Raw genomic sequence first — 12,455 nt, 5'->3', positions numbered from 1 at the left:
AAACTGTGTTTTCTTTTTTTTTATTAATTTTGTGACTGTGTACCTGGGGTGGTTGTGTTAGTTTGAATTCCTAGATTCTGAGTGGAAGCAAAACAAAGGTGGTTTTACACTTTGTACAAATAGTACTGTTAGTATTATGCTTCTGCCCTATGCTGTCCTGAACAAACTGCTCTGAGGTTAAACTGCTGTATATTCTCTCCACTATTTTTTTTTTTTTTTAAAAGCTGATACCTTGATACTAAAAAATTTTTTTTACTGTTAAGACATAACTGATACCTGCTAAGATACATCTGCCTGTTTTAAATCCCAAAGTACCAACATCATTAATTACCTGCAGACTACAGAGGTAAGGTTCAGAAGAGCAGAGCTGAAACCAGCTGTTTTTTCCTCAGGGTTACTGGGCTAGGATTTAGTAAGTTTACAATAACTGTTTTATTGTTGTCAGAATAATAATTGATTATAAAATAATGAATTGGATTCCCTTAAGGCTTCAAAGACAGTGCGTTGTGCTTGTAGCTTTATAACACTTTATTTCATTGTACAACCAGGAATGTACTTTTATGTCTAAAAATAAAACTTCAAGTTCCTTTCTGGTCATTCCATTTGAGAGGCTGTATGAAACACCAACTTTCAGGAGATGGAATGTTGACTTACCAACTCCAAGAAAGTTATGAAAGGGTTTAAATCTGAATTGCCAAGAAGTGTAAATTAAATGAAAATGGTGGAATTTCATTTGTGATTCCCTTTAGCCGATTTCTAGCATGGTATTTGATTTCTTTGAGCATTTTGGTGCTGTTGGTCAGAAACCTGAACTGCATATGGCAGGTTTTCATTATTTGGCTGGTATTCCGTATGCTTTTTCCTTCAGTGTGTACTGTTCCTGATCTTTGTGAATTATGTTGATGTGTATTTATTTATTTTCCTGGGACTTGCTGAGTCATTAAGCATGAGTTGGAGGAGGAGTACTGAAATTTGGATGTACTCTTTGTAATCTGAATTTAAAAACACCTGGCCATGCAATCCTGCAAAGAATGATGATAAATTCTAACAAAACAATAGCAGATGAGAGGAACCATAACATAACCATTTCAGCTTGATCAGTCATTTTACATATAAGAATAATGAGTATATTCTGAGAAACAGATAATGTCCTTAAAATATCACTCTATCTCTGTGCCTTTACCTTGAGTCCCCTGGGAGTGCAGTTTCATTCCTCACCTGTAGGCCTCATGTTCTGAGTCCACTTTGGTATTTGTATTGAACTTGACTAGTAAAAAGTAAAGATTAGATTTTGTCTTCTGCTAAACCTCAGCACACCTGCATTTGAAAGTGCCTTGCATTAAGCATGAATTGCCATGAGTGTGTGAACTGAGCCAAGCGTTAAGAAAAAACATTTCCAAGAGATCAAAATGCAAATATTCTTGCTGTTTCTTAGCAAATATCTTCATTACTGTCAAAGATGTGACAGTAGCACAAATGAACATAGCTCAAGTAGTTTAAAATTGTCCAATTTAGGTGCTTGTGAATGGGAAGAGTCAGGAAGCCCATCAGCCATGCAGGCTAAACGTGCTGCACCCTTTCCTGCTGTGGCTATACATATCCAGACTTGCTAGTTTAAAAAGCAGCTCAGGTACAACTGCAGCAGCCCTCCCGGCAGCAGTGCTAGTCCTTCTGTACCACAGACGCATGAGCTCTCTGAGAGGCTGTTTCACTGGAGGAAAAAAGTCACTCCAAGGGGACTGACTTCGCTGAAGGGAAGGGGAATGCACACGAGGACAAAGCTCTGCCTTGGCATTGTCCTTCCCTCAGAGATCTTCCAAGGGTTGGAAAACCAAAGAGGAATTGCATGGCTTTCCCAAGTTTTTGTAGAAGCCATAGAAGGGGAGAGTGATCAAGTCTCTCACTTTGCTTTTTGATATTGTTGGGGGTCTTTTTTAAAACCTCTAGGCAAAATGCCCTTTTGTGTTATTACACTTAGCTATCCCCCTTGCAAAGCTGTTTCTGTCAATTCTCTCGATTGTGCTCAACCCTGAGTGTGAAAGGTGGACAGACACATCCACTTCGATTTTAAGTCTAAGAGCAAATAAAATCCTAAACAGTTATGAAAACTGGGAAACAAGGTAAAATCCGTTTTATTGTAGAAGTTATTTAAGAAAGCTGAATACTGAAAGATGACCCTCTGCTGAGACTTCACGTGCTAGTTTTGTCAGAGCACATATCCCTAACACTAAGGTGGTTTTTGTGGCTTGAATGCCTCATGGGATATGCTGGTGACAACTGGGTTGAATGTGACACAAAAAAATAAAAAAACCCCATAGCCTAAGGTGGTTTTTTTGTCACCTTGACTCCTACAAGTTTCACCTGTCCCACTCCTAACAGGAGTTCAGTTTTTGGCTTTTATTTTGCTCCTTGAACATACCAATCTTGTCTTGAGATTGTGTTACGCTGTCAGCAGTGCAAGTCCTCTCTTTTTAGTAAAACTGTGGCTTGCAGTTACCAGCAGTTGTAGGTACTGGAGCATCACAGCTTCATTGATAGGCTGAAGTGCCGGGTCTGTGCTCTCCTGGAGCAATAACAATCATGCTGCGTCCTGACTAATTGCTATATGATTAGATACTGATGGATTTAACACCACTGTTGACAAATTACTGGCGTTTTCTTTTGCTGCCTTGGAAGATCAGTGTATTATTCCTGTCTAGGTTTCTGTAATTTTTTGTTTCCCCAGAACACAGCTTCCACATGTGCTTTGTGTTAGCTGAGCTGTTTGAGAAGCCAAACTCTTGACTTACTTGGGATTGAAGGTTTTAAGATGGCCCCTTTGTTCAATGAAGAGATTTAGACAAGCAAATTTTGTGCATCAGCACTTGAAAATGTTACACGTGCAAACAATAGTGACACAGCCATGTATTGTACCAAAACAGGCTGGGAGGAACTTAATGCATATGTGTATGAGCATGAATGTGCCCAAAGTGCTTTGAGGTAATGTTCCCTAGGGCGATGCTATGGTATTAGGTGAAATCACTTCTTTTCAGATTTTTATGCCAGAAAGATCATTTCAGCCAGCTCACTAAGCCTTTAATGCAAAAGAAAACAGAGGAAAACAGTTTCTGCAAGTGGCAGGTGCTTACTCCAAGGCAAAGGGAGCAGGAGTAAATGTGTCTTCCTGTTGTAAACAAATATTTCCACGCTTCTCCTTGCTCATTAGAGGAACAGTCTGAAGATCCCCGACCCTATGGTTTATTTACCTTGCTGAGTGCTAGTGAAAGGTTTGAGTGAGAAGCCAGGAGCCTTCCTGTGCTGACTGCTACCGAGGAATGTGTGCTCAGTGCTTTCCCACGCCACAGCACTTGGGGGTGGGGAGATGATCGCTCTGTCTCCCTAATGCAAGCAAGCAACTCTCCATGCCACCCAGCTCCAGGACCATTGAGACATTTACCAAGTTCACTTCAGTCCTTTTGGTCATCCCGTTGCTGACCCAGGCAAGTACTCTGGGTGATGGGCTACACCAGCTGAAAAGGACAAATTTTTATTTAAATATTTTTATAAAATCAAATTTCAGGGGGACTTTAAGAGTCAAGCTCTTAACCCCCACTTCAAGGACAAAATGTTTATTGCACCATGCTGAAAGAGGGATCTTGAAGAGGGTGACATGCAGGGGATCAGCAAGGAAAGGTATCTCCAGGAGTGTGTGCTGCTCAGTTTTGTATTTTAAAGTGTGAGGAAAAAATTATTTTCTTAAGCTATTCACTGCAAGTATTGTAAGATGGTAGTAGCTTAGCTACTTAAGTGAAATAACTTTGGTATTGTTTGCCTCCATTGAGAACCAGCTTCCAGAGCAACGTAGTGAAGTCATCTGCAGGAGGGTGTGGGTGGTCAGACTGTGAATCTTGAGCAGACTGTGCAGCCTATGTGATTCCTCCTCACTGTCCCCTCATTTATGAGTTACACGGTCCAGCCAGCAAATAGGTACCCATTGTAGGTGTGTTACTCCAATCACCAAGGAATAAATGACCGAAGTGACAAATACGTTGTCTCACAGGGCTCTAGGACAAATGTTCTCCTTCAGTAAGTGCCAACATAGTTGGTGCTGGTTTGTTTCCTCTCCTGTTTCTTTGGTACCAGCACTAACTCTGGCTGGGATACACGTTTCAGGTTGCAGCCTCACCTCCCTGATGGCTATTGTCAGTAACATGGTACTTCTGAAGCCAAAGTCTGCTCTCTCTTAAGGCTGTTTGTTGTCACTACAAACACAGACAATGCAGGTGTAATGGGGTAGCATTCAGCTTTTCATCTTTGACTCCAGTTATCAACTGTATCCTGGTCTTGAGCGAGAACAGAATCCACTAAAAAGCAAGAATGAGGGTAGAACATTCTTTTGGTCATTAAGTAGTAAAGAAAAAAACCTATTTTACAGCCAGCCAGAAGGGGAAATCTATTTTCATGCTTCCCTAGCATGAAAATAAATTAAGTGTGGGAGGGTTTATAAGCCAAATGGCTAATGCAATATGTCACACACATATATAGATATAAAAGATGAGATTGGCAAGTTCCATAGCTCATAAAAATGACATGAAACTATATCACAAAGGTACTATAGATTGAAATAATTATTTTAATTGCCATGTAACAATGGCTATGATAGTATATCGTCAGACTTTGAGTAACGTTCAAATAGACTGAAATCTGGTATTCACTTATTTACTCTGAAGGAGTGACATTTTCTTTTTAACCAGGGCTGTATACACTTTTGTTTCATGTCATTATTGTATTTACAAAATTAATTTGTTTCATAATGAAGCGAAGATATTTGAAATATGCTTGTGGCCAATCTGGGGTTGCCACTCAGTTTTAGAGTCATGAATTGGAAGAGGAGGTAACAGCTTGCATTAGATTTTTGTCTTTAAAGTGATAAATTTGTAATGCTGGTAAATAAATGTTGCTTCAAGGACTATGCCATTTCTTAATCAATCCTCATGTAAGTGTACGATTACAGCACTAAATCCCCAAACAACATCCTAGGCAAGATTTTAGAAGTATATTGTGCTTTTTAGCACACATTTTTCTAAGTTTACGTTTTCTGACAATTAGCAGTTCAGTGATTTCTTCAGACTTTTGGTAAAATTATTATTCAATGATAGAAATTGAACATAAGACACAAAGATTATATTCAACTTCTGCCCCAAAGAGCTTACCATCTTAACTGGCAGTTGAGGAAACTGCTTGTTGTTGCTGAGGGTGGGGGAGAAATCTTTGGAATATAAGAAACTTATCATTTAATGAGCTATGTAAAATACAAAGAGAAAACTGTGCCAGCACATTAGCTAACAGAAAACCATCAGCTATGCAGAGAGAGCAATAACAGCCAGCTTACAGAGCATTTCCTGTGGTTGCGTGAGCATGTGTTAGCCCTTTATTGCACTTCAGGCCATCTCTTCTCAGCTTGTCATTAATTCCTAGACAATGCCTTGCTCTTCAGTTATTATTGCTAAAATGACAGCTGGTATGAAACTATGAGATTGCACAACAGTTAAAACTGTGGCCAAAGACCACTGGGGATACTGTTGTTGGGCAGGAAAAGATTTGACCACTTTTTTTTTTTTAATATCCAGATCTATCTACCCACAAAATACTTTTTACATTACAAAGGAAAATTCAGTTATGTAACTGGGATAACTTTCCTTTGCCAAGGAATTGCAAAGCAGTATTGATTTCGTTACAGACATAAATTTGGGGCCAAAGACCTACGCAGTGAAATTCTTTGCTACTGCTGAGCATTTGTTTTCTTTGTAGAGTCCATTCTGATCAGCTGTCAAATAATGAATGAATAGAAAGCAGCATTTCTTTTGTGCAATGCTGATTTCAAGTGGACTAATTACATGTGTTGCTTATGTTTGTGGAATGAATTGCTTATGAATCAGAGTATTTAATAAATTGAAATGTTTCCTTGTGCTGGAAACATTTTGGCTCTTTTTAATATCTGGATAATCTAGACAAATTTTTTTCCAAGAGCTGCCTGAATTTCTTGCAATTGTGTGCCAGTTTGTGTGTTACATATTTAATATGAGGCCATAAATATCTATTTGGCATGAATAGTTAGCTCTGCATGCATGAATTTGCAAAGGAAGTGGCATGTTTAATTTTAAGCTTGATTCTTTAAGTACTTAGTGATGAAATGTGTGAGAAAAGGAAATTTCAATCTGCACTTGAGAAATGTGGATCACAGTTCGGCATACAGATAGTGAATCCATCTGAAGTCCCAGAAAATAAAGGAGAGCGAGAGCATGTTCTCAGCAAACTGTCACTCAGATGCCTTAGATTCATAAAATTAAAACCTCAGTAGAAAATGAGTAGTCTCTTTCAAAAGCTTCTGCTTCACAGCTGGTTTGCATTAGTTGCAGTCTAAAACTGTGGCTGTAAAGCTGTGCTCCACTCCATAGTGAGTTCAGCAGGGAGAGGCCTCTCTTCAGGAGGGGTCAGACCTCACTTTTTACAGTGTAAATACAAGGTTCTTCAGGATAACAGCACAGTCTCCCTTTCAAAGATTTTTAAACACCAGGGGCTGACCATGCTACATTTACTTTGTTTTAAAACGAGCTATCTTAAAAACGAGCTATCTTACAGGAGACGGAAGTCAAGGGGAGAGGCAAAGGTGTTGACAGTGATGCACTGTAAGCTGCGAGGATCTGTGCTACTGCTACCCAAGGAGAAAGCCCTGCTCTAACTTTTCCATTTTCCATTTACTGCTTTTTTGAGGTTCCATTCAGAACTCATTCCTTGGTCATTATTAAACAAGGAGGGACTTGGGAAGAGGATATGCTGTTGGAAGGAGTAGACACCAGGGTGGATGGTCCTGAAGCTAAGGGAGCAAGTGTGTGTTTGTAAGAGAGAAATGGGCTGACCAATCATCTGTAACTTCTGCTCTGTCCAGGCTCATCAGGGGTTTATTGGCAATGTCTTTTCCCTGAGGAACACCAGGCTTTGTTGTAAGGTGTAAAGGTTGAGTGGGGACACAGGTTCTCATGGCTGAATAGCACCCATGGAAACTCAGAAGTAATGGCAAAATGATATTAATTGTAGAGATGATGGTGATACAGCCAAACCCAGGAGTCTTCTCTGAGGCACAGCATTTACTTTAAGGTATCTTGCGTCTGCGGAGGTGCTCAAGAGGAGGTTTCACCAGAGGGATGTGTGGAGGAGAGCTCTGCCCACACCTAGCTGCCTGCTGTGAAGAGCTGACTTGCCCTTCATGAGGCTTCGTTCTTCTAGCTTGTTTCCTGTGTTTCAGAGTGTCTGTCCAAATCTCTGCTTTAGAACTACTACAGGTAGTTTTAGAAGTATATATTTGAGTGTGAGACAAGTCATTGGTCCACTGCAGGAAGCGTTGGATAAAATTCTGTGGTTGTCCTGTACAAAAGATCAGACTTGATATCTATAAAGTTTAGCTGGCCACCTGGGTGCTCACACTGAAACAAAATGTGTGAGTGTTGCCCAGTGGTGGTAGTGATGCTGTTTGTACGTTATTGCTGCAACTATGAGCCTTGCTCATGGATTAGGGTAGATAAGGAGTTAGGAGAAGTATAAAGGAAGAATAATAATACTAATCTGCATTAGAAGCAATAACTTGAGCATCTTGGCCTCCTACCCAATGTCAGAAGTTTTGGAGGAATTGTGGAAAATTAGTATTTTGAAACATTAGTTTTGCAAATACTTAGGAGGAACTCTTTCCTCAGTGTGAACAGCAGTGTGGGAGGAAGCTTGAGAGTTTTGTTTGACTGACTGTCATCAGGCTTGCAGAGGCTGGCTTCGGGGAGATGGAAGCAGGCATGACAGTCATGAGTGAGAGAGAAGCAATAAGGTAGGGGGACAATAGTGAAGGGACTGGATAAAGAAAATACAGTTTGTGTGTGGTATGTGAGAGCCAACAGAGAAGAAAGGACTGACGTTTCCCTAACCTGCTGCTTGGCTATCTTGGGAGCATTTGTGGAGGTCAGATAGAATACTCAAAACATGGGTTAATGAGCAAAATAAGCATAGAAAACAGTCACAGAGATGTGTGGATGTCAAAGAGGCTCCTGTTTGTGGATTTTATTTTCATCACTTTTGTAGGATGTAAAAAAGAAACCCCAAAACCATAGGAAGGTAACAGCTTGGGAAATTACTAAGTTGGCCTTGATTATTCAGCTTATAGTGCAGTTGGCATAGAATATGCTAAAATGTTGTAGAAGCTTCACTGAATAATTGATTTAGTATGCCTAATAATGTTTTCTTGAAAATATCTAGAAGGCAATAGAAGAGTTAGTGTAAAATTACATATAAAAATCTATATCAAGAAACATCATACCTGCATAGTCAAGCACTTGAAAGTTAGGAAACATCAGATTCATTATGCTGGTGCAATATTGGTACCGCTTTCTGTTGTATCTCATTTCCAGGCACTGTGTGAGGTAATGCTCTTGTGGAAAAAATAGAATGCAGCCATACGATCAAAGACTGTGATGGTGTTTGTGGACAAATAAGGTCTGACCCTGCTTCAGTTAGCACAGGCTGTACAACTCAGGAGTTTCTTAACTGCTGTGCTGGCATTGGAGAATGCTCTTGCAGGGGCCTTTTTATATGTAATTTGGATGCACTTTCTATTTATATTGGCAGGGTTTAAACACTGAAACTTCTTCACTACAATACGGTGACCTCTAGAACTATAAGAATACGTGCACTGTCTGAAGAAGAGCCCATTGACAGTTATCAAAGATAAAAAGAGAAGGATATAAACTTGGCTTAGAAAGTCTGTAACTGGCAGATTAATTGACGCTGGCAAGGCAATACCAGGGCAAAGATCACTCTGCTTTTGTCCTGTTTCTTACACTTTTCTCTGAGCATCCACTGTCTGCCACTGTTGTGGGTTTTTTCCTGGAGGCACTGCAGTACCAAAGCAGTGCATAGAGGGGCTGGAAAAGCCTTGGGGCAAACGCCTGGCTCTAGAGCATTCAGTTGAGAGTTACCATGATCTGAGGTAATGGGTCAGAGAGTGGAGACACGCTGCCCAGCTCGCTCTTTTCTTTTCCGCCTTGCTCAAGGGGAAGGGAATTGCTAAATATGTGGCTATGCTCACAGGCCAGATTTTTATCCCCAAGTGCATGACAGCAGATGTTATAGGGCTAGTTAGATTTAAATGCTGACCTGGGGACTGGAATCTCGTAGCCACTAAACAGCACAGGAGGTGGCAAATCCAGCTTTCCTTTATCATGTCTTGTTATCTGTCCGTGGAGGATTGTGTCCAGGATGAAACCGCAGCTGGAGGAATCTTTAATCTTTGGTGTCCATGGAGGCACCCAAATAAAGTAATTGTTGTAAGGATGTTCACTTTCTGGCCCAAAACATTTCCTTGTGATTTGTTTTTAAAGACAATCCAGTGTGATTTCCTTCTATAGCTGCAGCATCATTTCATAGGAGTGGTTAAAAGGAACACTTTCTCAAAATATAATAAAATTTAATTGCTTTCCCATGGTTCAAATCCTGAGAGTAAATATAAACCATCCCAGCACTTTCAACACCATTGTTGAGCTGGATTGAGCTATACAGGTGACCAGGCTCAAAAGGATAGTAAAAGCCAGGCCCTTAAAACTGCTCCGGTCATCACTTATTAAAGCTCTTTGAGGCTCTGTGGGTTGAGTACTCCCAGAAGCAGGCAGCAGGGGAAGAGCTTTGACTCAGAAAAACTGTACCATGAAATGTGTTTTATATCACCATTCATAGTGCCCTCAGACACCTGGTCAGGCTAGCAGGACTGAATGGGATTGTAGTGGCAGACAAATGGACGTATTTTAAATGGGTTGCGTATCTGAGAGTATTATCTGCAGGAGGTGTTCATATCCTTCTGGGAACAATGTCCTTTAATAGACACTGCTGATGTCAAGTGCTATAACATTGTAGAATCATGCTTTTCATCTAGGTTAATATAGTGTGCTCTTCCCTATACTGTCTGAGCTCTTCCAGACAGAAATACAAGACTGGTTTTGGGGAACAGTTCATTACGCCTAATGGCAAACAGTTGAGCAATATGCTGCAAAGTACATATGGGTTGAGTTTTTCTTCTCCTTTAACAGGTCAGATAGTCTTGAAATACCTCCACAGCTGACAGCCATGCAACATTTTATGAGTTTTCTTGCCCAATAAATGCAGGCAGATGTTGTAGGATTTGGAATCTTACAAGGCACTGGAGTATAGCTGGTGGGAGGTAATTTTGATGAGTGCTTAACCTCTCACTAAAAAAGTAGCAGCTTGGAGAAGGCAATATTTACTGCAGGAAACATTAGCTTGTCAGAGAGCTAAAGCACTGCAAAGAACCTTTCTGAATGACCATGCAAGTCTTCAGCCAGATGTTCTTCATAGCATAGAGTAATGCACACTCTGCTGGGAGTTAGACTAAGGCCTTTCCTTGCATCACTGATAGTCAACTTTGTTTCCTGTAGGAAAACAGCTTGCTGATGTAAGAATACACAAACCATTATATGCAAGCTTGTAAAATACCATGCAATTCAGCTGAACCCTGTAGGCATTTATTTTATTAGTGCTAAGTGATCAAATAATCCTTTGAGAGAACTCTCCCTGGAACCACTGTGCAATTCATCTGCAAGTTAGAGGAAACACTTGGATCTAAGCTTCGTTGTTCTATTTCATGCACATTCAGAAGTGCCCATGGTAATCACCCTCTGAACACCCTCATCTCAGTCCAGTGTTCCATCTTTTGAGTGCTCATGGACTCACAATTGCAGCTGGCTACCCAGAGAGCTGTGATAAATGCCCTTCTGTCCACCTGTGTTGAACCTGGCTATCTCCTCCTCTGATTGTTGAGTCATTTAATACTGGCAGTGCAAACCATCTGTTCTTCTAAATGTAGCAGCCTATTCTCTTTGGAGCAGTACAAGAGAGTTGGAGAATACCTGCCTGATGTCAGGGCCCCTCTGACCTGTGAAATGCAAGGACACAAACCTGATTTTCAAAGTTTGCTGTGGTATTGATCTGAACTATACCACAGGCCCATCCTGTCTCTAATCACAACTCCCTAAGACACCAGTATTCCGATGTCTTACTGTGTATTCATAAAATGAAAGAAAACTTTGTTTAGCAATGCCAGAGCTTAGTTCTGAAGATACTGAAAATAACCATGAATATTCCCTTATTTTCTTTACTTGCTCTTACCTGGAAAAGGAGGGGAAGAAATGCAGCCTGTTATTGCAGTGACTGAAAGAGAGAAAGGGAGAAACTGAGAGGAAGGAGAAGCTGGCATGAAAGTTTTTGCAGGAGCACAGTCCAGATTACACACCAGTGAAATTATCATTGACCATGCCATAGATTTTAAAATACCTGAATTAAAAAGGGAGTGAGGGGAAAATAGCAAATGAAATCCATCTGTATGAGAACAGGATTATACCATCAATCAACTCACAAAGAGTTTCTCTGTACATGTTGCCCTTGGACGCTCATATAGAGAAGGGCCACATCTACTTATCAAGGAAAAGTCATGGCACTGAATATGTATGGCATATGCACACCTTTTATGCGGTGTCTTTTCGTGCAAGTGTGTTTGTGATGTACATACTTTACAGGAACATTTACAGTACCATACATCTGAAGAGCTATTCTACTCTAGAGTCCAGATTGTTTTATTACCAGCTAACTGTTCTTTAAGCTACCTGTGAATGAGGGCATTGTGACATTTAGCAACTGGTTTGATTGAACACAGATGTGAACCATATTCCATATGGAGAAGATCCAAAGGGAGAGATCCTAGGCTTGTTTCTGATTTGCAAGTAGGAGTTTGAATGCAATTACTTGACATTGAGCTACCAAGATAGATGGAAACAAATGGCTTGCTCGCACACCTACGGTACTGCAAATGTAAAATCAGCTGCAGTTTGAGATAGTGCGCTGTCTTCAGAGGTCAGGAAAAAAAGCCAATATGTGTGAAAGCAAAAGTCCTGTGGAAATGGGCAGTATCCACTCAGAAATGGGAGGGGGCCAGGCATTCGTGTACATTGCTTACCAAGAGGCTTCCTAGGCGTGCCGCATTCCACATAAGCACCGTTTTCTAATGTCGTTCCAGTCTATCTCTGAATATTACAAGAAGCGGTATGACCTGGGAAAGTATTTGAAAAAAATGGTTACATGGGGAATAGGGCTAAATTAATAATGCCAGTATGCGAGGTCTGATGATAATTTTCCAGCATTTCTTGAGAGTAAAATTTACTGATGCAAAACTGAAATTGCATGTGGCAGAATTCATTTTATTATGGAAATGTTTATTTCTTATCAACAACTCAGGGAGGAAAAGCAAACATTTGGGGCCAGTTCTGATATGTGTTCTGAACTGCTGAATTCTACAAGGCTGCTCACAGAAACTGTAACTAGCAAGCTTCATTCTCTGCTCATGATGAGAGAAGTTTTATCCTTTTCTT

At 40.4% G+C, this 12,455-nt stretch overlaps 1 protein-coding gene across 14 annotated transcripts in view; it reads left to right on the top strand.

Moving 5' to 3' along the window:
* The window catches only part of EYA2 (EYA transcriptional coactivator and phosphatase 2), a 105,476-nt gene that overhangs the window by 53,582 nt on the left and 39,439 nt on the right, over window positions 1-12,455 (top strand). The gene's annotated exons all lie outside the window — the stretch shown is intronic.

The sequence above is a fragment of the Aquila chrysaetos genome, chromosome 3, assembly GCF_900496995.4.
Source record: "Aquila chrysaetos chrysaetos chromosome 3, bAquChr1.4, whole genome shotgun sequence".
Lineage (NCBI taxonomy): Eukaryota > Metazoa > Chordata > Aves > Accipitriformes > Accipitridae > Aquila > Aquila chrysaetos.
This window is presented reverse-complemented; position numbering and strand designations above follow the sequence as displayed.